Genomic DNA, 13158 nt, shown 5'->3' with positions numbered 1-13158 from the left:
ATTGTCTACACCTGAAAGCAATGTCCCCAATACATGCTCTCCAATATGTAATACCTAACAGCTGTCAGCCTATATGGGTAAGATGTGGATTGATACTTCAGATCATGTTTTCAGAATGACATTCTTGGGCTCCCTGATTCACGTTCATATTTTCCTCTCATATTATCTCATACAAAGTCCATGTCATGCCTCTAAATGCAAATGACCTATCATGGAACTATTTTGGCTTAGTGCGATAACATCATTAGATAAGGATGAGTTCAATGTGTTAATTTGTTTTGTTTCTTCTGAATACTTTGTTTAAATAAAACCGCAGCCTGATCTGAACAAAGTCACTATAAGATAAAAGTCACTAGAGACGGAATAAATTCTACTATCAGAGAAGGAAGAGAAAATACTGTGGACCTTCATTGACTTCCCAATACTCAAGACAACAGCAAGCTTCAGGACATTGCCGGAGACAGGAGGTGGAGGAACTATGCATAAACTCTACACACACTGTTGGGCCCCACTGTTACAGTCAATACGAGTCACCAAAACACACTCTGTCATTGCCCAAGATAGAAATAAACCTGCTAGCACATAATGTCTAGAGAACATACTGTGCAAGACAATACAGACAGCACAGGCTGAGCTGTGGTGGAGAGAGAGCAGAGAAGAAAGGCAAGAACTGGGAAAGTATTTTTTTATCTAAGCCAATCTTTTTTTGAAAACCCTTTATATTCAGATACAGTGCAGATATTGCCTCTCTCCAGGGATACAATGTCATGTATCTGCTGAAGCACAGGCAGATGTTGGTTCCAGCGAGCTGGGTGGGAGATTTAGTGGTGTACACCCACACAAGCTACACACACTGCTTCTCTCTGCATAGAAACCACAGCAGTGAGGAAGATGTTGGCCGCACAGGTCCAGCCCCAAGGTGGAGTCAGGATGTAGTCAAAGCTTCACATCAGGAGGGAAATAGACCTAGGCCCAGTAAAAGAAAGCCTGGCTACCATACTATATCCTGCAATACAATATCATACATTATTCCTCAATAAGCAGCTCCCTCCTTTAATTCAGTGTGGTCAGCTTTGGAAGGTTACATCAGTGCCAACACACTTGTTGCACTTGTAATTCGTCCAGGTATGACATGCCTGGCAGAGTCTGACTGAAAGATTGTGACCCACACTTTCAATATTTTTCTACTTAGGTTAGTACAGAATGAGGCACAAAGATGCTGCCTTACTCTATTGTTTCAGAGAAACATCTGAGACCTGAAAAGTCATCTTGGGCTGCCCTAATTAGAGCTCTGCTGCTTGGATCTTGCAGACGGTTCATGGAAGAGAAGAATCAAAGCAGTTGGTTGAGCAGTAAATGCCCAAAACTGGTGTGAGAATGTCAGAAGCAAATACAAGTGAAAGAATATGGATGAAAATTATGCATAAAACCTTGTCATTTTGCACCATTATTTCCCTCAAAATCTACTATAAGCTTTTGAAACATAAGATTACTCCATTTAACATAATAAAACTGCTCCATACTCAAAGCTATTATTATTAATGGATCTGAACATGCTCAGCTATGTCAGATCTCTAAGCACTCAGTGGAGAAATACCCATTTCCAGCAAGCCCCACAAACAAGAAAATAGTGTCAGATCTAATTCCTCCAACTCGAAGAAGCAATTGCACAGTTTACCATCTTTTCTAATTCCCATTTAGAAATTAATGGCAATGCTTTTAATAGATTCTTTTGGGCTTTTTCTAGAGCAAAACAGGAAATGACTAATAAACTGGGATTTATTAACAAAACATACAGGGAAATGTTACAAAAGCTGTATTTCATGTTCTTCATCTTCTTTGAAAGGCAGACCTGGGTACGAGGAGCAGAAAAACTTCTTCCCAGATCAGTAGCATTCACCAAAATAGAAAGAAAATTATTATCTATTGCTTGCCTGCAAGATGACCTGCAAGTTTGCAGTCTTGTATCATTCAGATACTCAAACTCATGGATCTACTTCAAGCATCTGAACCAAAATGTATGCTCCATAATGCCAGATCCTATTTGAACACAGGATTTAGGTTTTACAGCAAAAAATCATTGGCTGACATTTGTACAGGGCTGAAGATGAGATCTGGGCTGAAAAGTCTTCCTTCTGAATCCAGGACACCACAGTTCTCTCCAAGACAGTGTGCTGTTCATCTGAGCCTTCTGCCTAGACAGTATGTCTGGCCCATCAGTAGCTTCAGCTAAAGTTTTTAGGGAGCAGCTTTCTGTAGATACGGGCTTAAATTGCAAAATCTGGATTCTCAATCAACAGGTCAGATTTGTAAGCAAATGTAAGCACCAAACTGTAATGAAGTTTGTTCTGTAAGTCCCTATGAAAAGGCGTTCACAAATGCTTCAGCCTATCTATTGCTACACTCACAGTTCTCCGTGTTGCTAGTGAACTCAGAAGAAGAAGAGATGATTCTTCAAAGGATTTCTTGTTTATTCCTACAGTGCCAAGGCATCAGTTTGTCTTACTAGCTTCAGGACTTCCCTCTGAGTATCAGTAAGGCTTTATTACTCAGCAGCAATCTTTTAGAAATAGCTATTAATAAACTACTTTGCTAACAGATTTTAATTGCAATGGCTAAAAGATGGCGAATTGCTAAGAAAATTGGGCAACTTACAGTGTACTTCAGCTGAAGACTGGGCTGCAACCATCTAAGCTGGCTATCCTGTGGCCTCTGGAACATCCCAAGAGTACACACAGTTCTCCACAAGACCAGACTGACACTTTGCAGTATGAAGTTCAGGCATTTGCAAAACTGACTACAACCTTTATTTCCTTCTCTGCTATTTCAAGTCACACTGAACATACAGGAAGACAAGTTGAAGATTTGCAGACAAAACTCATATTTGTCAGTGGGACTGTTTTCTGTCACAGCTACAAATTAAGGTGCATTTTTTTGACTTCCTAAAATATAGCTTAAACTGAAATGCCTGTAAACAACCTGCTATGGTCTAGTAGATTCTAGTAATTCAGTGACCTGAATTATTTTCAGCATTAACCTGCATTATCACAGTGGAATTATTGAGGTGAGAGTGAGTTCATGCTTCTGGTTGTTTCCAATGGTCTTTGATATCAAAAGCCATCCCGCATCTGCTGTGAAAATACAGTGTCATTGTATTAGCCATTTTTAAGGTATCTAAATACATATTTTCCCTAATAGATAGAATCAAAGCCTAAATTCTAGACAGTCCACTGATTTGGTCAAATAGCAAGAACCATGTATCTGAAGCCTTATCTATTATTTTCTAGTATATCAGCTCATCTAATAAAGATAAGACCTCTCCCTACAAATCTCTCAGTCCTCTCTAACATTCCTAGACTATCACAGATATAACTTTTTACTTCACATCTTTTCAACTAATGTACTTGTCCCATTGCAAATAGAACTTATATAAATAACAGAAAATAAGCTACTCTTGCTGTGCTAATAGACCACATTCTGAGCTTGTTAACAATTGGGTATAAATTGAATTGCAGGAAAGTTATGTCAGAGTAAAAGAGGGGAATCTAGTGTTCTCAACCAAGCTTGACCCAGTGAAGACAATAAATGCTGGAAATCTTATCAATAGCAAGGGTAGGTGAAAGGGTCAGCTTTAGCTTTTGAGAGATGTCTTCCATATTTAGTCATGGCAACTCACACCATCAAAGCAATGGAAAGAGGCACAGTGCATTAAATACCCTGCCAAAGTCCTCTGCTTTAGAGGGTTAAAAGCTGAGATCAACAGGCAAATTGTGTTATGTAAAAGCCAGGTATTTCCATTAATGGGTTTCTACCACGCTAAATTTTTGAATTTGGGAGTAATCTTTCTTGTAATATTGCTCTGACTATAAATGTAGCCAGACATATTCTGTTCCTCTGATTTTCTAATCTGCATCCAGTTATAAGAACCGCAGAAAATCTTGGCTTTAAATAAAGATATTTAAAAAATCATTGAATTTCTACCTCTGCTTAAAAAACCTTCATGATACCTTAAGATGTTTGTTTCTTCAGTGAGGGGACAGGGTTGTACAAGGCTGAACTCCCAGGTTCTCTCAGTCACATCTATCTCCTTGTATATCAGATTATTTCTGCCAAGCCTGTTACATTTTTTTCCAAGCAAACCCTAACTATCAGGGAGGTCTAACACACTGTTCCTTTACCATCAGCTTTGTTTTCAAACATACAATGGTTTGGCATGACTCCAGTCACCACCAGGTGATTTTTGGCCCTTGTCCTTTTTATTATCTGGTATCTCTTAGGGAACCACAGATGAAACCAATAGAAAAGGAGAGAAAAAGAAAAAGCAGGAAAAAAAGAAAGAGCTGCTTCTTTGCTTTCCTGGTAACGTGACATCTTGCCCTCTTGCATTGTATATTTTTGTCCAGCTGATGCTTTGTCCTAGTGGAATCGTGGTTCTAGTATTAGCTCCAAATGGTAGGCAGGCATTTTCATTAAAAACAATTACTATTTCCAAACAGGAGCTGGTTCCTCAGTTCCAGCCATTCTTGCTGTAAAACGTTCAGCTGAGAGGAGCAGATTGTTCCTGCTGAAAATGAATGGAATCTGGCAGGAAAACCTCATGTTTTTCCAATCCTAGTTTTTTACAAAGAAAACACTGGGATCTTGTTGAAAAATTACAATTGTTTTGGTGGGCACATTATTTTTCTCAGCTGAACTGTTTCCAGCTACAGGAGACAAGTTTTGTGCATACATATGTGTGTGAATATATATGTATATATCTACACATCCACACAAGTTTTTGTGTATAATTGCTATGCAGAAAATTATTAATAAGTCAAGGAAGAGTAAACACATTTTTGTTATTAAAAAGCATTTATGCAAATTGGGTTTTTTTAACAGCTTCCACATTATGAACCTTCAAAGGAAAGTTAATGAGTAAAACACTATATCATAATAACAGCTAGCCTCACTTTTAATACTAGGAGAAGAAAGAGGCCAAGGTGACTGAACTATTTATCCCTTAGTTGTTCTCACTAACTTAAAAACATTGTCAGACTGAATTATTCTGATAAAAATATCAAAGGAGAGAAAACAGAAGATACTATTACATTCATGAAAGGGAAAAGCTGCAGAGGTCCCCATATCGATCACCCGTATGGATGCTGCTATTTGGTAATAAGTGATTTTGTTTGCCTCAGACAGGAAGGCATAATAGGTCAGGCTGACCTTACATCCATATGGGGGTGGAAACACCTTCTATTAATTGCTTTTTTCCCTTCCATATGAAACATTCATCCCAGTCAGTGAATGAGGTAAGATGCTGGTGTGTCTTGCACCTGCTGCACCTTGACTGTTTAAGGGCACTCCCCAGGCAAAGTTCAGTCTCTGTATTAGCAACAATGCATTGCAATCTTCAAGTCCACCTCCTCTATCAGGTCCTGACCCTCTGCACCAACAAACAAGAAGGATCCAGACACTTCAGCTGTGGCATCTCCATCTACAACCTTCAAGACGATTCAACTGCCTTGACCTGCACCTGACAATCAAACCCAGAATTGGGCAGGAAAAGGACAGCAATACCAAATGTTCTACCAAAAATGTGCAGCAACCTAGTACAGTAGCATAGACCAGCCCAAAAGCTGATCACCTCAAGGATGTGCAGCCCAGCCCTCTGATGCACTTTGATCACAGCTGCACAAATGTAACAAGTAATACAAAACCCCCTTGAATTTCCTGAGGCTGAGAAGTTGAGTCCCCAGTGAAACCAACTTTAAGTCACTAATTTTCACTAGCTTTTGGGGTCACCTTTTGACTCAACATCAATAAGTGACCAAGGAAATTATAATGGAAAGGATGATAGTATTAGAGCAACTGCTCATTTTAAGAATGATCACCTGATAGAAAAAGGAAAAATGAGAAGCATTTCCCTTTTCTGTTATTTGCCAGCTCATAGAATTTCTTGTCTCCCTTTCAGTTGCTCTTGCCCAGAATTTCATCATTATACTAATAAAATTAGGTAAGTTTACAGCCAAAAAGAACCTCAAGAGATCTGCTGGCCCAGGTCCTCACAGCCAGGCAGGATCATCTACACTTAGACCTTCTCCAATGCATAGCTGTTCAATTTGGACTTAAAAAACTTCACAGAAGAGTCCAAAACATCCCTTGTGAGTCTGCCATTTCAATTGTTCGTCCTGGAAATTAACCAGCAGATCTACCCACTCAGTATAAAAGCTACAACAAAACGAAGTGTAGCATCACTTCTGCCTTCTCAGCCATCTTCTGGCCTCAGCACATTGCTCTGTCTACGCCCTAAGACCTGTCTGGGTGCACAGGACTCAGCAGTTTCACACTGCAGGGCTGTGGCACACTTAGAAGCATCCCAGCCCTAAGATCCCAGCTGCTTTTCATTGCACAAGGGCCACAGTTGCATTGCTCTAATAGGATACGGGACTTCACAGTCAGAATTTGAATGGCACAAAGTACGTCGAACAAGTTCACTCCTCCTTTCTTAACATAATTTAAAATCAGACACTAAATAAGGTGTCAGCAGGCTTCCCACAAGGATCTAGCTGTTAAATCTTTATTGTTGTGTTTGCTTTGAAGTCAAGAGGAAGAGAATTCTTGTTTGCCAACTTACAATTCAAAAAATGCCAGAAGAACCTTCTTGCAAACAAACAAGATGCAAAAGAAATGCTGGCACCAAAGTGGCACAGTCTGTGAATTATGGAGTTATGGAATCCTTTGGAAAGTAAATTCTATGTTATATAAATGTTCATAATTTTTTTTCTGTAAATCAGTTTAGTTCTCTTCCACAGGCAGGGAGACACAAATCAGAGGTACCAAAAACCCTTAAGGTACCAAAAAGCCATTAAGGACTTTGTTCACTTTGTACACAGGTATACAGCACAAACAAAAAACAACATTCTGGTGTTGAAGAACTGTATAATAAATATTAGGGGAAACCTTCTGTTTTTGTAAAACACAGCTGAGTCCAAAGTCCTGCCACTCATACAGCATAACAAAACTACTTCTGTCACTTGCAGCTCAAGAATCCTGCCTTTGTCAGCCATTAGTGCATGTAAGAGATCCAGAGTGTGTATTGCTCAAATGAGTCAGTCATTTTCTTGTGAAATAAATTAAAGCTCTGATCCCTACCAAAGAAGTCCTTTTATGTTGTTGCAGCAACTTCTTTATATTTTCTATTTCTTTTGGGTTTGTCTGATTTATACCATTCTTCAATGATTTAGCCCAACAGCATCCATTTTAGAGAAAAACAAAAAAAATGGCAGACACCAAATACCAAGATATCATTTCAGTTACATGCACCAGAGCATTCATTCACCAGTACCTAAACCCAGCTATGCCCACTAGGGCCTTGCACTTACATGTGGAAAACACAAGTGCTGTTGCTCTTTTCATTGTGTGTATGTAACCACACACACACATTTTTCTGTGAGCATCTAGTAGGCCTGAGGCTGGCTCTTTAAACGTAAATGTGGAAAGCCGTATTGAAGGTTGCTATTTAAAACGTTATTTTGGAGCTCTACCAAAACCAAGCAGAAAATAAAAATTACATTGTTAGAAACTGCCTGATGTAGCTGTTGCAACACTGCTGTTTAAGGTACCTCCCACCCTCTGAAGATGCATTGAACCTGCAGCACAAGAACATATCAATGGCTGACAACCCATCCCACCAGCAGACCTCACAGCAACAGCCTGAAAGCCTCAGCTTGAGGCAGCAACTCTGCAGGAACACCAGGACCAGCAGAGCAGGAACACAAGGAAAAGTTTTTCCAACATGAAGGTAAGACCTGGAGAGCAAAGTTATTCACTTATACTCAGGAAAAAGATTTGTTTCAGGCAAGCTGTCAAACCCCATAGAGCCCTCTGTCCTCGTAAGGCTCTACCTGCGGGTCATTAGACCATCGTGTCTCCACGTGCGCACAGCTCTGGTAGGTAGTGCCCTTCAGCCGTATCAAGCACACAAAGGGGCCACAGGGCAGCAGCACTCTTCTAATGACCTAAACTATGGGCACATGTCCTTTTCCTGACCCAGAGATTAACACTCACAGCCAACTCTGCACCTCATGGTTTTCACTTTACCTTGATCTGCAGGCTACGTGGCATGTGTGAGCACTCCCCAGTTCACTCCAGGTTAAGTATCCCAGCTGAAACCACAATTTCCAGTTGTATAAACTAACCTGGTTAATTTTCCTTCAAACAATTTAAAGAGCCAGGAAGCAATAACCTCTGAGGAGGGCAGTAATTTCTTCTATTGACACATCTGGATACAGAGAATGATAAACCCTCTTCAGACATAAAGGTGAAAGATCTGCAAATCCATGGAACTCTTCCATACCCTAAGCAGAAGTCTGAGTTGTTTTCCCGCGAGATATCTCCCATCCTAAGCTCAAATGGAAATCAGACATCACCATTCCTGACCCCACTGAAGTCAAAGGCAGTTTTGTCATTGACTTTAACAAAACTAGGATTCACCCTAGGGTAAGGGGCATTGTGTTTTTCAGCAGCCACCCATGTGGAAATTTTGCTTAGATGACTGACTGCCTGGAAGGTAGCAGTGCTAGGCCACAAAATACCAGAAACGTTTGTGTTAACCCACTTACTCCAGAATTTGAAACTGCAGATATTGGAATACACTCTTGTCCTCTAGAAAGAGTATGTTCCTATACCCTTGGCTTCTTTACTCCACCTGAAGCTGGTTATGCACCTGGTGTACCTAACCTGTTGTTCAGCTGTGCTACTGGGTCTGACTGTTTATCAGGAAACATCATAGAGGTTTTATGTTCTCACATTGTAAATAATGTGACAGACCTTGAAAATATAATATGTCTTTTTATAGCTACTGTATGCATTGTGAATGAAAACAACTCCTGAAAATAGAGTTGAAAATAGGCTATTACATTCATACTTAATGTTCACTCAAATTCTGATTAAAAAATCCACTTACAATGTATGTTCAGAGCGTAGGGAAATGGATAAAAATACAGGAAGCAGCAATCTAAAAAAAGGATCCAAAAGCACAAAACCAAAAATAAAAATCAGAGATGGAAGGAAAGCATCAGAAAGTGCAGAAGGGTTATGAAGAAGGAGGAAAGACAGAGAGATCCAAATTTCAGACTTTGTATCTTGGGCTTCTTTCTAGGTCAGAAATATCCACAAAACCTTCCACAAAGTGAGTTGCTTCTTTCAGTTTCTTTAGTCAAGAAATTAAAGCAGGTATCTAGTCACAGGAGAAAGGTTGCCTCGTGAAATTTCCACTATTTCCTGCTTCTCCCATCTGCAATGGGCTCCTTCAAAGCACTTCTGGGCTTCTACTTTTGGGCCAAGACACAGGGTGGTTCAGCTATCTAAAAAAATTAAATCTATTGTAGCAGCTAGAAGTGAGCAGCCCTCTCCACATAAGATGTAGTGAATGCCAAATGGTATGGTTCTGAAGTGAGCCAAAAGGGAGTTTGGGGATAGAAAATAAGTCAGCCTCCTTTGCTGTATCTGCCTGCAGGCACTGATCTGAAGGGCAGGATTTATGGCTGTGATTGCCCCTGTGCATTTTGCACAAAAAGAAAGAGAAATTTTCTGCAGCTACACACAGGCCAGTCACGGTCTTGCCAGGTGGAGCTATCATTGGCACCAAGTACTACACCACCGCCTTGAGCTCCTCCGGCATCGCCCGTCAGTGGGTCTCAGAGAGCATTAGAGTTCTCAGAAAACGAAGGGATGGAGAATGACTCAGTGCCTTTTCAAATGACAAAATGTTATTTTCATTTTACAGATGTGAGGGCTGAGGGTAAAGGACCCTGAGTGACTTTGGCTCATGGAACAGGGCCAGAAGTAACCTCAAATTTCCTGAACATCATTCCTAAAGCACAGGAAGGGCCACCTGGCTCCTTCCCTTTCCTCACACCCACAAAGAATTTTTCCATCACACCACAAATCAGGGAAGATACTCTTAAACATCCCTATTCCCACTTACAAACTGCCTTTCTTTGAGGTACTTCTATTTGTTTCCATCCTCCCTCTTTAGCTGGCAAAGAGCTTTCTACCTCAGTACAAGTGCCTTACAAAGCAACCGCAAAATCCTGCAGTACAGCAGAGCAGGGATTATATGGCCAAGACAACTGCTATTTTCATCAATTCTTCAGCAAACCAGCTGATCGTAAAAGCTATTCTTGACTAGCCTGCCTTTGTAACATCAGTCACCAGGAGAACACAGCACATACTATTGGCTGTGGCCCTCACTAAAAATACACTGCATTCTTGCACAACAACAAAAACTCCCACTAGGGCCAATGGACAGCAGACTAAAAACAGTAACCAAAGGCTTTAAATTGCACAAATTACAAAGGTAGAAGAACTGAAAGCAGCATGCCACTAAAAGCCATCTGCCATCTTGGCCCGCCCATGTGTCCCTTCTCCCCAGCAGTGTTTTATATTAGTAATGATGTCTCTGTATTATGTATGACAGAGTCTCTGCTGCTTTGAGCAAGCGATAATATAGATGCTCCTTCAGTCTGGTGCTTTGCATATACACACTAGCTGGGGGAGCAGAAGATCTGCCTTCCAGTCAATCTCTCCGGATATAGTTCAGTTGGAAGGTGATATTCACATGCATATATTCTCCAAATCACATGTACATGCTGTATTATCAGGACTCCCATGCACATTAAAAATCCACAAAACACCACAGAAATAAGCACGGATTCAGCCATGATGTGGATTAGATAAGAGTGGACAATGTAGAAATACAGGAAGAAAATCAGCAAATGGTTAGTCTGATTATGGGCCTGTTTACAGGATATAAAACATGTTTTGATTTTTATAAATTACTTTTATTAGTAGGTTAGTGACTTTACCTGTCACTGAAGCTGTCATTTACAAGGGTCTTTGAAGTGAAGTCTCAAAAGAGTTTTGAAGGAACAGGAAGATGAGGCCAGCCATTGGGATAGCCTGAAAGAAGCTGCAGAGATGGATATGGAGACAAAGCTGGGACACAGCAGTACAGAGAAATAACCTGAGACAACTCTCAGTGATCAAGCACAGGTACAAGAAACAGCCTTCTCCGGTTAACACACCCTGTGAAGAAAAAGAAAAAAAGAGAGCATTTTTTAGCCCAGGAAAGACAACACACTAATCTGTAAAAACTGCTTGCACTACCTGAGCTAAAAAGCTAACTCAGGTGTCTTCATGCAGCCCTGCAAATGACACCCGAGTCAACAGGTACTGGGAAAAGACAATGACCAGGGACCAGAGAAAAGGTGAGAACAACCCATGTGAATAGGCAGACCATATTATGAATCAAAGAAAAGAGCTTATCAGGAGCTGGTTCAAGTGAAATGACTACTTTTGCAGCCAGCTTCAGAAACCACTGGAGGGAACTGTAGTGGGTTGTTGGAAAGTTGTGGAAAAGTTTATTTGTTAATTATACAAGTTCATTTATTCAGAGCATTTCGCAGAATACTCTGTGTAACTCATTTTCAGCTGATGCATGTTGGAAGTATGTGAATACAAAATGGTTTAGCTAGAGCTCAGTGGGTGTTCTCATCATTTACGGTGCTTGCAGCACTCCATTACCACGTGAGTACAGATGTCAGTTAGTTGACCTTTGACTTTCTGCTCATAGGGATCTCCCCCTGCTCCAGTTACTTCCTCAACTTTCCCAGGGGCACTTGCAAAGACCCTGGCAGGCATGTGGGTAACTGGGAGGTTGTGTAAGGGATATCCCATTACCACAGTTCAGCATTTCTTAGGAGACAGGTTGAAGGGAAAGAATATAAGAGGATACCCAGGATGAAAGCAGGGAGGACTGAAGTGTTGCACAGCACACAGAAGAGGTGAAAAGATATAAAAGAAAAGGAAGGAGGAGACAAGGAAACCATTTAGAGAGAAAAGTGGAGGGAGAGGAACTAGCAGAAAAGAAGGAAAACAGAAAACCAAATCCTGGCAGGTAAGTCAGATGTAACTGTGGTTTACCAGCAGGTTAGGGAAGACCAACGTCTACATATAACAGGAGGAAGAGATGGCCCCATGGAATAGTTGAGCCCATGAGGGACAGGAGAGTAGAATGAGCTGTCCAGGTTCAGAAAGATAACAGCAAAGGATATGTAGTAAATATATTTTTCTTTCTCCCTGTTAGAGCATTTATCACTGTTAGAGCAGACAGATGATAGCACATGAGAATTATTCCACAGATGAGTTGGGGATCCCAAGCCAGTGCAATCTGTATTTCAGCACAGGATGTTATATATTAGCAGACATTCTGATTTTCAGAAATCCTGAATTCCCTATCACAAGTCTCACAGCTATCAAAGGCAGCTGCTTTCCCCTGAAAAGCTGTCCTACAATATCTGAAATTTGAAATCTGAAATCTGAAACAAATCTGAAAGTTCTTTTACTGGACTTTTACTCATTATTTGGGTGCATCAGGCCTCAGCTGGGAGGACTGCTGGACAAGAACAGCTATTTGGCTAGCACATGGTATGGGAAAAAGGAGAGGTGAATCTGTTCTTGGAGTAAACATGTTTCAGGTATTCTCCCAGACACACTGCTCAGCTGTATGGTGCCTCATACATGTGAGATGAGAACATCCAATTCCATAATTCCTGGGAATATTGGCCTGGGTGTATAAAGTGCAATAAAATCCTCAGAAGAAAGGACTAATTTTAAGTCCAGAAAGTTGACATTTACTTGTTTTTTCCCAATCTGCTGTTTCTTAGAACTCCAAATCTAAAGGGATGGGATGGTGCAGGCAACTGGCGATATCATTGTCATAATAGCGACATCATGGCACAGACAGCCCCAGCTCATAAGGCGGTAGGAAGCACACGAGTTGGTATATAAAAAAGGACTGGCAGCACAATGCAGTGTGCGGGTGCCAGATTCATTGCTCACTGAAAGCTGCATTTTCAAATCCAGCATTTGCCTCATGTCTGAGTTTAAGCTGACTGCTACAGAAAAAAAAAAAAAAAAAAAACCCACACAAAAAACTAAAAAAGAATTCTAAGCCTGAACCTTTGCATTCTTTGCCTTGATTTTTGCAGCATAAGGGGGAAAGCAGAGTTTCTTCACTGAAATACCATTGAAGTGTTTGAACTGAGCTTTCTCTTGGCATTCTGGCTGCTCTTGCCTTTGCAAAAACTATCAGGCAAGGGGTTGTTTCTTTGT

The 13158-nt window shown here is 40.7% G+C and overlaps 1 protein-coding gene across 1 annotated transcript in view; it reads right to left on the bottom strand.

Moving 5' to 3' along the window:
- RPS6KC1 (ribosomal protein S6 kinase C1) overlaps positions 1-13158 on the bottom strand; it is a 205683-nt gene that overhangs the window by 37517 nt on the left and 155008 nt on the right. Inside the window, exon 16 of the mRNA XM_080408435.1 lies at positions 1-13158. This exon is cut by the window's left edge and continues 37517 nt beyond it; it is cut by the window's right edge and continues 62051 nt beyond it. The gene's annotated coding sequence lies outside the window, so the exon portion shown is untranslated.

This window comes from Falco punctatus, assembly GCF_963210335.1.
Source record: "Falco punctatus genome assembly, chromosome: 12".
Lineage (NCBI taxonomy): Eukaryota > Metazoa > Chordata > Aves > Falconiformes > Falconidae > Falco > Falco punctatus.
This window is presented reverse-complemented; position numbering and strand designations above follow the sequence as displayed.